The sequence below is a fragment of the Onychomys torridus genome, chromosome 6 (assembly GCF_903995425.1).
Source record: "Onychomys torridus chromosome 6, mOncTor1.1, whole genome shotgun sequence".
In the NCBI taxonomy this organism is placed as follows: Eukaryota; Metazoa; Chordata; class Mammalia; order Rodentia; family Cricetidae; genus Onychomys; species Onychomys torridus.
Window position 1 is genome coordinate 89,936,064 of NC_050448.1, and position 15,212 is coordinate 89,951,275.

Below are 15,212 nucleotides of genomic sequence, written 5' to 3' on the forward strand. Positions count from 1 at the left end.
ACTCATTGCGAACTGACACATGTTCTAATAAATATTCTATGGCATTTCTCAGCAAATCTTAGATCAACTATGTAAGAATCTGTTTGTGTGCCATGCCATCATTCTTCATGACTTCTCTTTGATGTAATTTTTGAAAGATTTTTAGGAGCTTCACAACAGTTTAGTTTCTTTTGTCATATATGAAAGACATAATCAAGTACTAGTACTATGAACATTTTAGTGCCCCTCAGAGATGAAGGCTTTGCTTCACACAAATAAACACACATTCCTTTGTACCACAGCTTGTATATAAGTTAACTTTTTTTATTATTATGTGTTTTAATTTTATACATCAGCCATGGGTTCCCCTGTCCTCCCCCCTCCTGCCCCAACTCCCACCTCCCCCCAGTCCCTCCCCTCCATTCCCATGTCCTCCAGGACCAAGACACCCCTGGGGATTCATTTAAACCTGGTGGATTCAGTACAGGCAGGTCCAGTCCCCTCCTTCCAGGCTGAGCATGTGTCCCTGTGTAAGCCCAAGGTTCTAAACAGCCAGTTCATGCACTAAGGACAGGTCCTGCTCCCACAGCCTGGGAGCCTCCCAAACAGATCAAGCTATTCAATTGTCTCACTTATCCAGAGGGCCTGATCTAGCTGGAGGCTCCTCAGCCATTGGTTCATAATTCATGTGCTTTCTTTCGATTGGCTATTTGTCCCTGTGCTTTTTGCAGTCTTGGATTCAACAATTTATGCTCTTGCAGTCCCTCCTCTTTCTCGACAGTTGGACACCTGGAGCTCCACCTGGGGCCTGGCTGAGGATCTCTGCATCCACTTCCATCAGTTATTGGATGAGAGTTCCAAGATGACTGTTAGGGTGTTTAGTCATCTTATCACCAGACTAGGTCAGATCAGCGTTTCTCTCGACCATTACCAGCAGTCCACAGAGGATATATCATTGTGGATTTCCGGGGACCTCTCAAGGACTCTGCCTATTCCTGTTCTCGTGTGGTCTTCATTTATCATGGTCTGTTATTCCTCATTCTCCCTTTCTTTCTACATGAACAACCTGGACGACAGTGGGAGTAATGAAGGGCAAGATTTGAGGGAAAGAAAGCTTAGGGGAGCAGGAGATCTCAGCTGGATCAAGAACAGAAAGGGAGAATGATGAATAAGTTAATTTTTAATCCCTGATCCTCACCTATATTTCTTTTTAAAATATTTTTATTTCTTCTTGATTTTCCACATATATGTTATGAATCCTGCAGTTGTAAATGCATTTTTTAGCCATTTTATGTATTTTTCTGGGAAATGTGCATTAGAACTAAAATGAATAAGTGAGGTAAATGAGTAGCATCTTGTGGTGCATGTTGTTTGAGAGCTTTCTAAGGATCCCCACTGTCCACAATGTGTCATTCGGCACTGTCCCTCCTTTTTCCACAGTGTTCTCCTACCACTCATTAAGGGGCACTGTATGCGTCCATGGGGGTATTGTGATTGTCATAAATCATTCTACATAACTAAAAATATTTACATCATGCCAGTTCCACACATTAATCTACAAATAAAATAGTTTAAATAGTGTTCACTATCACAAGTGCATCCAACAATATAGCTACGTTACCATTGCATTCAGCAATCCAAGGATTTGCTGAACTCTTCTCTGTGAAAACACAAATAAACATCTAACCCTTCCATATGGGCAACAGTGAAACAAAACATCCAAAGTACAATCCACAAAAGTCTAGCTTGGAGAACCTTATTGGGGTAACCTACAGAGCATTAATGAGTGGTTGCATTAAGGAGTGAGGGTAATCACAAACAGTTATACTACCAAGAAGTCTCACTGTGGTACGGATGAAGACTCTCTAAAGCATGTTATAGCTGCCACTTCATTTAACTTTCTACACTTTATATAGTCTAGCATAACACAAGAGCATGAGACCATATGAAATTAGATCAGAATTACATATAACTGCTTGGAAGATCTAGAAGGGAGATATTACAACCTTGAGTGAGGATCCAAAGAAATGTCTCTACCTTCTCCTTCAAGAAGGGAATGCCAACAGTCCACATGTCCAATGCTTAGGGACTTTTGTAAGTGGTCATGTTGCCTTGATGAAGATAACAGCTGCTACTGTCAGAGGGTACAGGTACCTCTACAATGCCAGGGACTCAGAAGGATTCTACAAGAAACCTTAATTCTTATCTAGTTATCCTCTGTTGGCTTAGCAGGATATGTATCTATGTTGAAATTTCTAGCTATTATGACATGGACTGGGTAATACTAGACCATCAGTGACACCAACGCTTCGTTTCTCTGATTTGCTTTCCTGCCAGATGTTTTTCCTTAGAGAGAAAATTAATTTAATTAAAAAATATACTATTCACTAGCTACAACTTATAAAATTAAGAACTTGAAAATCAGCTATGCTATGAATTTTATAAACCCACATTATGAATTTTATAAATCCACAAGTCACACATTTTATTATTATGTTGTAATGATGGTATATTGTAATCTTGAGGTTCAGAAGAAATAACTGGGACAAAAGGAATCACACTCTTCTAATTAATAAAAAGTAGCCATAAATCTTATTGGGGAAGCTTATTTTACAAGGTTACATTATTTTAACTTCTACAAAATACGGTGTACAAAAGGGATGAGTTATTCTAACTTAACATGCATATGTTAAAATTTTATGTGTATTAAAGTCTGGCTAATGACAAATACACTTTCAACATTTATAACCCTTTAAAGATATCATATGCAAATATTTAAAATTGAATTTAGCTCTCATAGTTATACCTTTTTTTTTTCACTCTGAGCATCTCTATTTAATGTTCTTTACCCTCTGATCACATGTAAAATGCTAACCATTCCCTGTGCATTAGAGATCACTAAATATCAGAGAGAAATTGCTTAATTCTGAATGGATTTGCCACCTAGCCAAGACTCTCCTCATGCTATCTGATAAAGAATGTATTTCTGAGGTAGCATAGAATATTTTGCCTCAAAGTACCACCACATCTAGCATTTTAGGAAGTATCTATGTATAAAAATATAGCATTTTCTTTTGTTTTGCAAGAGCAATTTTGTTTTTTCTAGTGAATGCAACATACATTAGGTAACTTCAGGACTATGCAGTGAGACCACATCTCAAAAAATGAACCAACATGCAGACCTACCATATGCCATAACAATATTTTTAACTTCAACCCCATAAGCTGAGGTTTGAGATGAAGTATAAATACCTGTCAGTTACATCTCCTTTTACAGATGCTTGATCTAGAAAACTTTAGTCAGATGATGGGAGAATGGTGGATAAGCAAGTTTGCTATTGTGCAGTAACTAAGAGCAGAATACAGATCTAGATTTGTGAATTCATAGGGTTTCATGTGGCTTCTATGCAGTATATTATGAGTTTGACTTCAAATTTTAGCACTGTCATTATATACATCTGTTTACATTTAATGGATAATTCATGTAAGAAAATTTATCATCCTTAAGTGCACTTTATCACTGGGGCAAACAAATCTTTTTATTTTTTTATCATTACTAATAACATAAAAGGGATAAGTTCCTGTATTCAGAAATTATTTATGCAAGGAAAAAAGTGAAAAACTTTGTCAAATCACAACTTAATGTGGCTTAGCTAAACAATGCCTATCTACAATAAAATACAAAAATACTATTAATATATAATTTTGGATACAGTTAAAGTTTAGAAATATACAGAAACTGATTTATTAAACCATTTGGCATGCTTATTTTATTAATGTCCCAACCATATTTATGACACAGTAAATATCAAATTTTAAAATTAATTATCAAATATTAATCATGTGAATTATTTTAATTGCAAATAAACGTTCTATTATTTACAGTTACATTTAACCAACAGATGTCACTAGAATTGAGTGAAGCACAATTTTCAAGTTATTTGATTTTTTTATTTCAAATTTTATTTTTTTGTATGGATATTTGTGTTTTAATTTTACATATCAGCCTTGGGTTTCCCTGTCCTCCCCGCTCTGCCCCCTGCCCCCCTTTCCCCCAGCCCCTCCCCCCATTCCCATCACCTCCAGGGCAAAGACTCCCTTGGGGATTCAGCTCAACCTGGTAGATTCAGTACAGGCAAGTCCAGAACCCTCCTTCCAGGCTAAGCAAAGTGTCCTCACATAAGCCGCTGGTTCCAAACAGCCAGCTCATTCACTAAGGACAAGTCTGGGTTCCACTGACTGGGTGTCTCTCAAACAGTTCAAGCTATTCAGTTGTCTCACTTATCTAGAGGGCCTGATCCAGTTGGGGGCTCCACAGCTTTTGGTTCATAATTCATGTGTTTCCATTAGTTTGGCTATTTGTCCCTGTGCTTTTTCCAATCTTGGTCTCAACAGTTCTCATTCATACAATTCCTTCTTTTTCTCTCCAATTGGACTCCTGGAGCTCCACCTGGAGCCTGGCTAAGGATCTCTGTATCCACTTTCATCAGTTACTGGATGAGAGTTCTAGCACGACAGTTTGGGTGTTTGGCCATGTAATCACCAGACTAGGCCAGTTTGGGATTTCTCTCAACCATTGCCAGTTATCTACAATGGAGGTATCATTGTGGATTTCTGGGGGCCTTTCTAGCATTTTGCTTCTTCCTGTTCTCATGTGGTCTTCATTTGTCATGGTCTGTTGTTATTCCATGTTCTCCCTTTCTGCTTTTGATCCAGCTGGGATCTACTGTTCCCCTAAGCTCTCTTTCCCTCAAATCTTGCCCTTCATTACCCCCACTCACATCCAGATTGTTCATTTAGATATCATCCATTTCTCTGTCATTGGGCGATCCCTGTCCTGTGTCTTTCTTAGGGTCCCATATTCTAGATAGCTTCCCTGGGTTGTGGGTAGCAGTCTAGTCATCTTTGTTTTGCATCTAGTATCCTAATATGAGTGAGTACATACCATGTTTGTGTTTTTGAGTCTGGGTTACCTCACTCAGGATGATTATTTCTAGATCCATCCATTTCCCTGCAAACCTCATGGTGTCATTGTTTCTCCATTGTGTACATGTACCACATTTCCTTTATCCATTCTTCAGTTGAAGGGCATCTAGGTTGTTTCCAGGTTCTGGCTATTACAAACAATGCTGATATGAACATAGGTGAGCAAATGCCCTTGTGGTATGATTGAACATTCCTTGGGTATATGCCTAAGATTGCTACAACTGGGCCTAGGGGGAGATGGATTCCCAAGCACCATATTGATATCAAAAGTGGCTGTACAAGCTTGCATTCCCACCAGCAGTGGAGGAGAGTTCCCCTTGCTCCACATCCTCTCTAGCTTAAGCTGTCTTCTGTTCTTAGCCATTCTGACAGGTGTTAGGTGATATCTCAGAGTCGTTTTGATTTGCATTTCCCAGATAATTAGGGATGTTGAGCAATTCCTTAAATGTCTTTCAGCCATTTGAGCTTTCTCTGTTGAGAATTTTCTGTTTAGTTCTATAGCCCATTTCTTAATTGGACTGCTGGACATTTTGACGTCTAATTTCTTGAGTTCTTTATATATTCTGGATATCAGCCCCCTGTCAGATGTGGGGTTGGTGAAGTACTTTTCCCATTCTGTAGGCTGTCACTTTGTCTTGTTGACTATGCCCTTTGCTCTACAAAAGCTTCTCAGTTTCAACAGGTCCCATTGATTGATTGTTTCTCTCAGTGTCTGTGCTACTGGCGTCATATTTAGAAAGTGATCTCCAGTGCTAATGCATTCAAGACTACTTCCTACTTTCTCTTCTATCAGGTTCAGAGTAACTGGATTTATGTTGAGGTCTTTGATCCACTTGGACTTGAGTTTTGTGCATGGTGACAGATATGGATCTATTTGCAACCTTCTACACATTGATATCCAGTTATGCCAGCAACATTTGTTGAAGATGCTTTCTTTTTTCCATTGTACAGTTTTGGCTTCTTTGTCAAAAATTATATGTTCATAGGTGTGTGGGTTAATGTCACGGTCTTCAATTCAATTCCATTGGTCCAAATGTTGGTTTTTATGCCAGTACCAATTTATGTAGAGCTTGAGGTCAGGGATCATGATGCCTACAAAAGTTGTTTTAAGTGTACAGGATTCTTTTGGCTACCTGGGTTTTTTGTTTATCCATATGAAGTTGAGTATTATTCTTTCAAGTCTGTGAAGAATTGTGTTGGTATTTTGTTGGGGATTATATTGAATCTTTAGATTGCTTTTTGGCAAGATGGCCATTTTTACTATGTTAATCCTGCCTATCCATGAGCATGGGAGGTCTTTCCATTTTCTGACATCTTCAATTTCTTTTTTCAGGGACTTAAAATTCTTGTCATATAGGTCCTTTGCATGCTTAGTTAGAGTAACCCCAAGCTATTTAATATCATTTGTGGGTATTGTAAAGGATGATGTATCTCTGATTTCCTTCTCAGCCTGTTTGTCTACTGTATATAGGAGGGCTACTGATTTTTTTGAGTTGATCTTGTATCCTGCAATGTTGCTGAAGGTGTTTATAAGCTGTATCAGTTCCTTGGTTGAATTTTTGGGGTCATTCATGTATACTATCATGTCATCTGCAAATAGGGAAAGCTTGACTTCTTCGTTTCCAATTTGTATCCCCTTAATCTCCTTATGTTGTCTTATTGCTCTGGCTAAAACTTGAAGTACTCTATTGAATAAGTATAGGGAGAGCAGACAGCATTGCCTTGTTCCTGATTTTAGTGGAATCACTTTGAGTTTCTCTCCATTTAATTTGATGTTGGATGTTGGCTTGCTGTAAATTGCCTTTATTATGTTTAGGTATGTTCCCTGTATTCCTGATCACTCTAAGACCTTTATCATGAAGGGGTGTTGGATTTTGTCAAATGCCTTTTCTGCATCTAGTGAGATGATCATGTGGTTTTTTTCTTTGAGTTTGTTTATATGGTGTATTACATTGACAGATTTTCGTATGTTGAACCACCCTTGTATCCCTGAGATGAAGCCTACTTGATCATGGTGGATAATTGTTTTGATGTGTTCTTGGAGTCTGATTGCCAGTATTTTATTGAGTATTTTTGCATCAATGTTCATGAGGGAGATCAGTCTGTAGTTCTCTTTCTTTGTTGCACCTTTGCTTGTTTTAGGAATCAGGGTAATTGCAGCCTCATAGAAGGAGTTTGATAATATTCCTTCTGCTTCTATTGTGTGGAACAATTTAAAGAGTATTGGTATTAAGTCTTCTTTGAAGATCTGGTAGAATTCTGCACTGAAACCATCTGGTCCTGGGCTTTTTTTGGATGGGAGACTTTTATTGACTTATTCTGTTTCCTTAGGGGTTATTGGATTATTTAAATGGTTTATCTGGTCCTGATTTAACTTAGGTATGTGGTACCTATCCAGAAAATTATCCATTTCTTTTAGATTTTCCAGTTTTGTGGAGTAGAGGTTTTTGAAATATGACCTGATGATTCTCTGGATTTCCTCATTGTCTGTTGTTATGTCCCCCTTTTCATTTCTGAGTTTGTTAATTTGGATGCTCCCCATCTGTCTTTTGGTTAGTTTGGATAAGGGCTTGTCTATCTTGTTGATCTTCTCAAAGAACCAAGTCTTTGTTTTGTTAATTTTTTGTGTAGTTCTCTTTGTTTCTATATTATTGATTTCACCTCTCAATTTGATAATTTCATGGCATCTATTCTTCCTGGGAGACTTTGGTTCTTGTTCTAGAGCTTTCAGGTATGCTGTTAAGTCACTAGTGTGAGATTTCTCTAACTTCTTTGTGTGGGCATTTAGTGCTATGAATTTTTCTCTTAGCACTGCTTTCATATTGTCCCATAAGTTTGGGTATGTGGTGTATTCATTTTCATTGATCTCTAAGAAGTCTTTAATTTTTTTCTTTATTTCTTCCTTAACCCATTTGTGATTCAGTTGAGCATTATTCAGTTTCCATAAGATTGTAGGATTTCTGTAGTTTTTTTTTTTTTTTTGTTTTTTTTTTTGTTGTTGTTGTTGTTCTTATTGAAATCTAACTTTGAGCCATGGTGGTCTGATAGAATGCAGTAGGTTATTCCAGTTGTTTTGTATCTGTTAAGATTTGCTTTGTGGCCAAGTATGTGGTCGATTTTAGAGAAGGTTCCATGGGGTGCTGAGAAGAAGATATATTCTTTTTTGTTAGGTTGGAATGTTCTGCAGATCTCAATTAAGTCCATTTGAGTCATAATATCAGTTAAGTCCTTTATTTCTTCGTTAAGTTTCAATTTGTCAGATCTGTCCAGAGGTGAAAGTGGGGTGTAGATGTCACCCACTATTAATGTGTGGGGTTTTATATGTGATTTAAGCTTTAGTAATATTTCTTTTACATATGTGGGTGCCCTTGTGTTTGGGACATAAATGTTCAGAATTGAGACTTCATCTTTGTGGATCTTTCCTGTGATGAGTATGTAATATACTTCATGATCTCTTCTGATTGACTTTAGTTTGAAGTCTATTTTGCTGGATATTAGGATGGCTACAGCATCTTGCTTCTTAAGACCATTTGATTGGGAATTCTTTTCCCAGCCTTTTATTCTTAGGTAGTGTCTATCTTTGAATTTGAGGTGTGTTTCTTGTATTCAGCAGAAAGATAGGTCCTGTTTTTTTTTTTGTTTTTTTGTTTTTGTTTTTTGTTTTTTTTTTATCCATCCTGTTAGTCTGTGTCTTTTTATAGGTGAATTAAGCCCATTGATATTAGGGGGTATTAATGGCCAGTGATTTTTCATTCCTGTTATTATTTTTTCTTTTCCTTCTTTTTTTTTTTTTTTGGTGGTAGTGTATGTACTTCTCTTCTTTGGGGTTTACTGATGTGGTATTATCTATTGCCTATGTTTTCAAGGGTGTATCTGATTTCCTTAGGTTGGAATTTTCCTACTAGTGCTTTCTGTAGGCCTGGGTTTGTAGATAAATATTGTTTAAATCTGGCTTTGTCTTGGAATGTTTTGTTCACTCAATCTATGATGATTGAAAGTTTTGCTGGGTATATTAGTCTAGGCTGGCATCCATGGTCTCTTCGTGTCTGCATTATATCTGTCCAGGTCCTTCTGGCTTTCAAAGTCTCCATTGAGAAATCGGGTGTTATTCTGGTGGGTTTGCCTTTATAAGTCACTAGGTCTTTTTCCTTTGCTGCTCTTAATATTCTTTCTTTATTCTGTACGTCTAGTTGTTTAGTTATTACTTGGAGAGGGGACTTTTTTGGGGGGTCTAGTCTGTTTGGTGTTCTATAGGCTTCTTGTATCTTCATAGTTATTTCCTTCTTTAAGTTAGGAAAGTTTTCTTCTATGATCTTGTTAAATATATTTTCTGTGCCTTTGAGTTTGTGTTCTTCTCCTTCCTCTATCCCTATTATTTGTAGGTTTGGTCTTTTAATGGTGTCCCAAATTCTTGGACATTTTGGTTCATGACTTTGTTAAGTTATTTGATTTTTAACCATTTAAAATAATATTTATAAAGAGTTATAACTTATTAACTTGCTTAGAATAAGATTAATTTATTTTTAAAGAAAGAAAATGGATGAAATTATAACCAACAAACATTAACACTACCAGCAGAGGAGTGTAAGCATGAAAATCACTCTTGTTATATCTGTTAGGAAACAATATATCCACTTGCTGCTTAATGATATTCAATTTTTCCTTTCATACCTGTGAAATAAAAATGATAATGAGCTCTTTTTGTCCTCAAGAATTTCCATCCTCTTAGATAAACCTATAACCTTGTGAAGCACATGTTTCATCAAAAGTCTGATCAGGTTCATAAGGACTAAAAGGTGTGTGTGTGTGTGTGTGTGTGTGTGTGTGTGTGTGTGTGTGTGTGTGTGTTGCATGTTTGTATGTGTGTGCATATGTGTATATTGTGTGGGCATGTGTGTGTAAGCATTTGCCTGTGTCTGTGTGCTTGTGGTTACAGCCTTTTTCAGAATTTATCTGAACTACTAATTGCCTCTCAGATCCAATGGTTTTTACTGTGTTTTCATAGTGTGCACTCTATAATTGTGGTATTCTGCAGATCTATACATTCACCTCAATCAATACTGTGGGATGTTTCCTAAACTCTCAAAAAAGAAACCACAAACCATTTTAAAGGAAACCAATTTGTCCAGCTTCTCTTGAGTGTGATTTGGTTTGAGTGTAGCACTGGAATGTAAACTCTCCTCAAAACTCAAAGCCAAAGCTAATGGTGACTGTAATTTTAGTTTCTGAATAGCATTATCTCTTTTCTCTAACTAAATGTGACTGGTGGCATCTCCAGAGCCTTAGCCTTATCTGACTAGAGGATTAGACTCATTGAGGTACTTAAAAGGGGATGAATGGTATGGAGCTTTACTTGACAGTCTTATCAACCTTATTAGTGTCAGAATGTCTTCTTTTGACCTATGTACCTTTGGAAATTACTGCTCATCTATGCCTAATTTTATTTACTTACCTATTATTATCCTGTGTGTGTGTGTGTGTGTGTGTGTGTGTGTGTGTGTGTGTGTGTAGCATGAGTCTTAAATGGTCTTATTAAGAAAAACAAACCTGAAGCCAGGTATTGGGGTGAATGCTGGGAGATCAGAGAAGCAGAACAAGCCACGGCTTCCTCACCTCGCCAGTTCCTCAGCTGATCCTGTTTCCTCACACTGGATGCCTCTCAGTCTTCATCCAGAATGAATCTCAGCTGAACTGTGCTGCTCAAAACCTAGATGCTTAACCAGCCAAGTGCTTCTAGCTTCTGGTCTTCATGCCTTATATAACTTTCTGCTTTCTGCTGTCACTCCCTGGGATTGAAGGCTCACTCCCTGGGATTAAAGGCATGAGCCTTATGCTGGTCTGTATCCTTGAACACACAGAAATCCAGGTAGATCTCTGCCTCTGGAATGCTACCACTGCCTAACCTCTGTGTTTAATGTTTTGGTTGTTCTGTCTCTGGCCCCAGATAAGTTTATTAGCATGCGCAATATTTTGGGGAACACAATACCACCGTGTGTGTGTGTGTGTGTGTGTGTGTGTGTGTGTGTGTGTGTATACATGAATGCAGGTGCCCTTGGAAGCTAGAAGCATCTGATCTCCATGAAGCAAGTATTGCAGGATCCTAAGTAGATTTTGGATACTGGAAGTTGGTTCTCTGTAAGAGAAAGCATGCAGTTTTATCTGCTGTTCCTTCTCCACAGTCCTTTAATACTAACTGTAACTTCATGACTTAAATAAAAATTTTGACAATCTGGTTGTTGTAATAGGGCTTAAGTAAGGTTTTGAAGCATATGGCATAGAATCCAGCTCTAATATGCAGTAAAAATTGAGCTACTTATCTAATCACTTAAGTAGGATTACTTTATCATCAAATTTCTTGAGTTTGGTGTTTTAGAATATGTCTCTGGCTGTAATAATGCCATTTTTCAACCCTTATTATCACCTCTGCAGAGCCTCCTAGTCTCCCACTTTCTCGCTCTGTAGAACATGTAGGAAACTCATACATTCCTTCTATGCCTGGATATCCATCATCTATAAGTATGATACCCACATCTCTTCAATATATTAGTTTTTGATTCATTATAAATAACATATGATATACAATATTGTAGAACTATAAAAACATACTAAGAAGTAGAAAACAGCATGAAATAAGCATAATCACAAAGTGATGCCTTTTTTCAGTTACAATAAATCATCACACACAGTTCCTGGCAGAATAAAATCAAATTTAGAGGTTTCTGTTATGTCTCTAACTGACACAAAACTTAGTAAGCATTTGCATGACTCCTTAATACTCTGTTTGTTACCCACCTTTGACTTGAACTGTGTCCTTCATCTGTTTATAATGATTCCTCAGCAATGCATTCATTTCTAGTCTGATTGAATTTTCCTTCTTACTTCTTGGAACACCCTCTCCCATCACAGGGGAGATCCATATTAATTTTTCAGTAGCCACCTTCTGTTACCCTTGGCAGTCGCAGAATTTACTGTTCCTTCTTCAATATTATTTCTAATTAACATGAAAAGTCCTGGAGTTACAGTTTCCACAATACTCCTAATTACTTATTTCCTTATTTGATCAATCATACAAAACAAATTTCTTAAACTTAAGCACTGTTTTTTAATAATCCCTGATAATAATCTAATACATGTCTGTAGATTTAAATAATCCATTGGACATTGTTGGTACAATAAACCATTTGTGACACCTTTCTGCAATATTTTGATAATAGTATGTTCCACAGTGTTGAATAAAACTTACTTTTAATGCTCTTATAATCAGCTCTAGTATCTTGTTTGAGTATCCTAGAGTTGATTCTCTTCCCTTTGACGTGTTCCTTTGCTGGATACATATGTGTATACATGAATGTATGTATGTACTCTTTACAGACAGAAATTATTAGCTTTCAAGTCTTATATTCTTCAAATAAAATGGGCATATTTTAGGTCACTGGGATTCCTACTTAGATGGTGTTTCCTACAGTTTTTATATCTGGAAGAAATCAATAACCACACAAACTAACAGTTGAATAAGAAAATCAGTATGTGGTTATTATGTAGTGATTAATTTTCTCAACTGGTCTAAACATTATCTTCTAAAACAAATAATTGTTTGAAAGTCCATCAGAGTCTTCCCTGGAAGGAAAAAGAACCATTTGATACGTGAGAGTGCAAATTCCTCAGTTTTCAGTTGGTGCATTTTGAACTTTCCAAGTCTTTAGAATTCATTCCCTTAAGATACTAACAGAAATCAGTACATGTTAATTTGTAAAGTTGAAAGTCAGACTGAAATGATGTAGAAAAGATGTAGAAAATGTGTTATTAACAGATATACCTCAAGTTTGCATCAGAGAAAAATCATGAAAATAAAGATCAACAATGTTGTTATTCTTTCAATAGAGTTATTATTAATTTATCTAAATATGATTGTGATGGATACATACAGCGTATTATTCATCATAATTTAAAGGCACATGCAGCAATGACCAAAATATACAGCTGAATAAGAAATTTATAACACTATAATGTTTTCCATTTTTTTAAAAAAATTATCAAGATGGGTTGGGGATTTAGCTCAGTGGTAGAGTGCTTGCCTAGCAAGTGCAAGGCCCTGGGTTCGATCCTCAGCTCAAAAATAAATTATGGAGATACAACAAAGTTTATAGTGGTGAAATGCATTGTTTCTTAACATATACTGGCAATTTCTCATATAATATTATTATTTCCTGGTAGACTCTTTAAATTTAATTAAAACATGTAGTTCTTCTACAATGAAGAAAATAAGTCTGACATGCTATAATTAGGATATAACCATGCTTCTGTTGGCCATTAACAATCAATGAATCAGAGAGAAAATCCTGCTTTTTGTGTTTTAAATTATTCCTAATAAAAGACTGTTATATGGTTAAAAACTAAAAAGTAAAATGTTTTACTAAATTCCACTGCTTAAACCTTTTATAGTCATTGTACATGTAGTTAAAACTGTTACTTTAATATCTGAACAATCAAGATATCAGTTTATTATCTTGAAAAGTACTGAGTTTGAAAATTCAGCTGCTTTTGGTATATACCATGATTGACCACACTGAGGATTTAGTGGTTTGAGATGAGCCTGATGGATTAAAGAGTGACTGACTTTGGACAATACACTTTGTAGTCATTGCCTCCTTGCTTAACCATAAAAGAGAAGTTGCTGAAGACCGGAGAAGTTCTGAGAGGAGACTCCTTAAGACTCAGGAAATGAACCAAAAATCTTAGGAAGTTTCTGAAACATACCAGGTGTACAAGGTCCCTCTCTTCCTATGACTATATAACCTGTATGGACAATTGGGAAGAGGGTATTCTCCAACATGTAATGCTACCTGCAAGTTGTGCAGAGCAAATCCAATCCGAGTTCCAGATTCCATGGGTAGTCACACATGCTCAGGTGGCTTTCAGTGATGTACCCACCTTTACCTCACTCATGTAACTCTAAGAAATCCTACATTCATATTCCTATAATTAACACCAATAAACTCATCTGTTCAAATATTTGGACTTATGAAATAATTAAGTTTGTCTCTTATCAGTTCCCTTTTGTGGAGTAAACAGACGTTTGTTCATAACTCACAGGAAAGGTACCACACAGGTGGATTTATAGAAAAGGATGTATTTATCAGTGGCTGAATCTGGACAATATTGAGCTCAATTTGGCATGTTTGTTTGCCACTGATATTGAAGAGAAGACAATCTAATTTTAGCTTTTTATATTTGATGGAGATTGTGATGTGTTTGTCCACTAATAAACAGTCGTGAACATTGAGTACCAGACCTGACTACTGACTTTCAAAGGCAGCCAGTGACAAAGGCCAAACATTGGTGGATGCACTATGGTCACTTTCTTCCTTATTCAATGGCTGTTGGACTCTTGTTGTCACATTTTTTTTTTGAGAGAGGGTTTCTCTGCGTAACAGTCCTGGCTATCCTGGACCTCACTTTGTAGACCAGGCTGGCCTCAAGCTCACTGAGATCCACCTGCCTCTGCCTCCTAAGTGCTGTGATTAAAAGCGCGCACCACCACTTGCTTGTGCCACCACCACCCGGCTTTATCTGTTGGATTCTTAAGGTCAAGAATTTCATAATAAAATGGGATAAGTAAGATAAGATGGGAAGAGCTATCAAAAGTACCAGGAGTAAAGGATATGTGTCTAGGCTTTAGACTGTTGAAAATTTGTAAGCAGAATTGAGAAAGAAGGTGAGAAAGCAGTGAGGAAGAAATGATAACAGAATAACGAGGGAAAGTTTGCTCATGGATGGCCACTAGATTTGGTGAACAATTTGCATTTTCCCCTTGAAAACCAGTATGAAAATACTAGATGTGGAGTTATAGATCATGAATGTGTCCAGAGGTATGGAAATTTCAGTATCATATGAAATAGAGTCACATTCTATTGATTTCAGGGGATGAATATATAGCATCATTTAATATCCCAGTAGGGATATGTCACTCCTCAAAGTGCTGTTACAAAATAATCAGAAAGGATGGCTGGTAGGATGAACAGCAGATACTATTCAGTGATTTATTTCCTCTTTGCTATCTTGCATTCATGAATATGCTGTCTCCTCTTCATTTCATCTGTCACCATCCCCACCACAGGTAGGCTTCGTCTCTTTTCCTCCTACCTCTCTAAAGGAAGGAATAAATACATATGTCAAAAGTTTCTGAGACTGGAAAATTTGTGATATGAAGTTCTTATATAAATAAGAAATGTAAAAACGTGTTAAAA

At 36.8% G+C, this 15,212-nt stretch overlaps 1 pseudogene; it reads left to right on the plus strand.

Annotated features, from left to right (window-relative positions):
• The window catches only part of LOC118586242, a 128,252-nt pseudogene that overhangs the window by 62,265 nt on the left and 50,775 nt on the right, over nucleotides 1-15,212 (plus strand).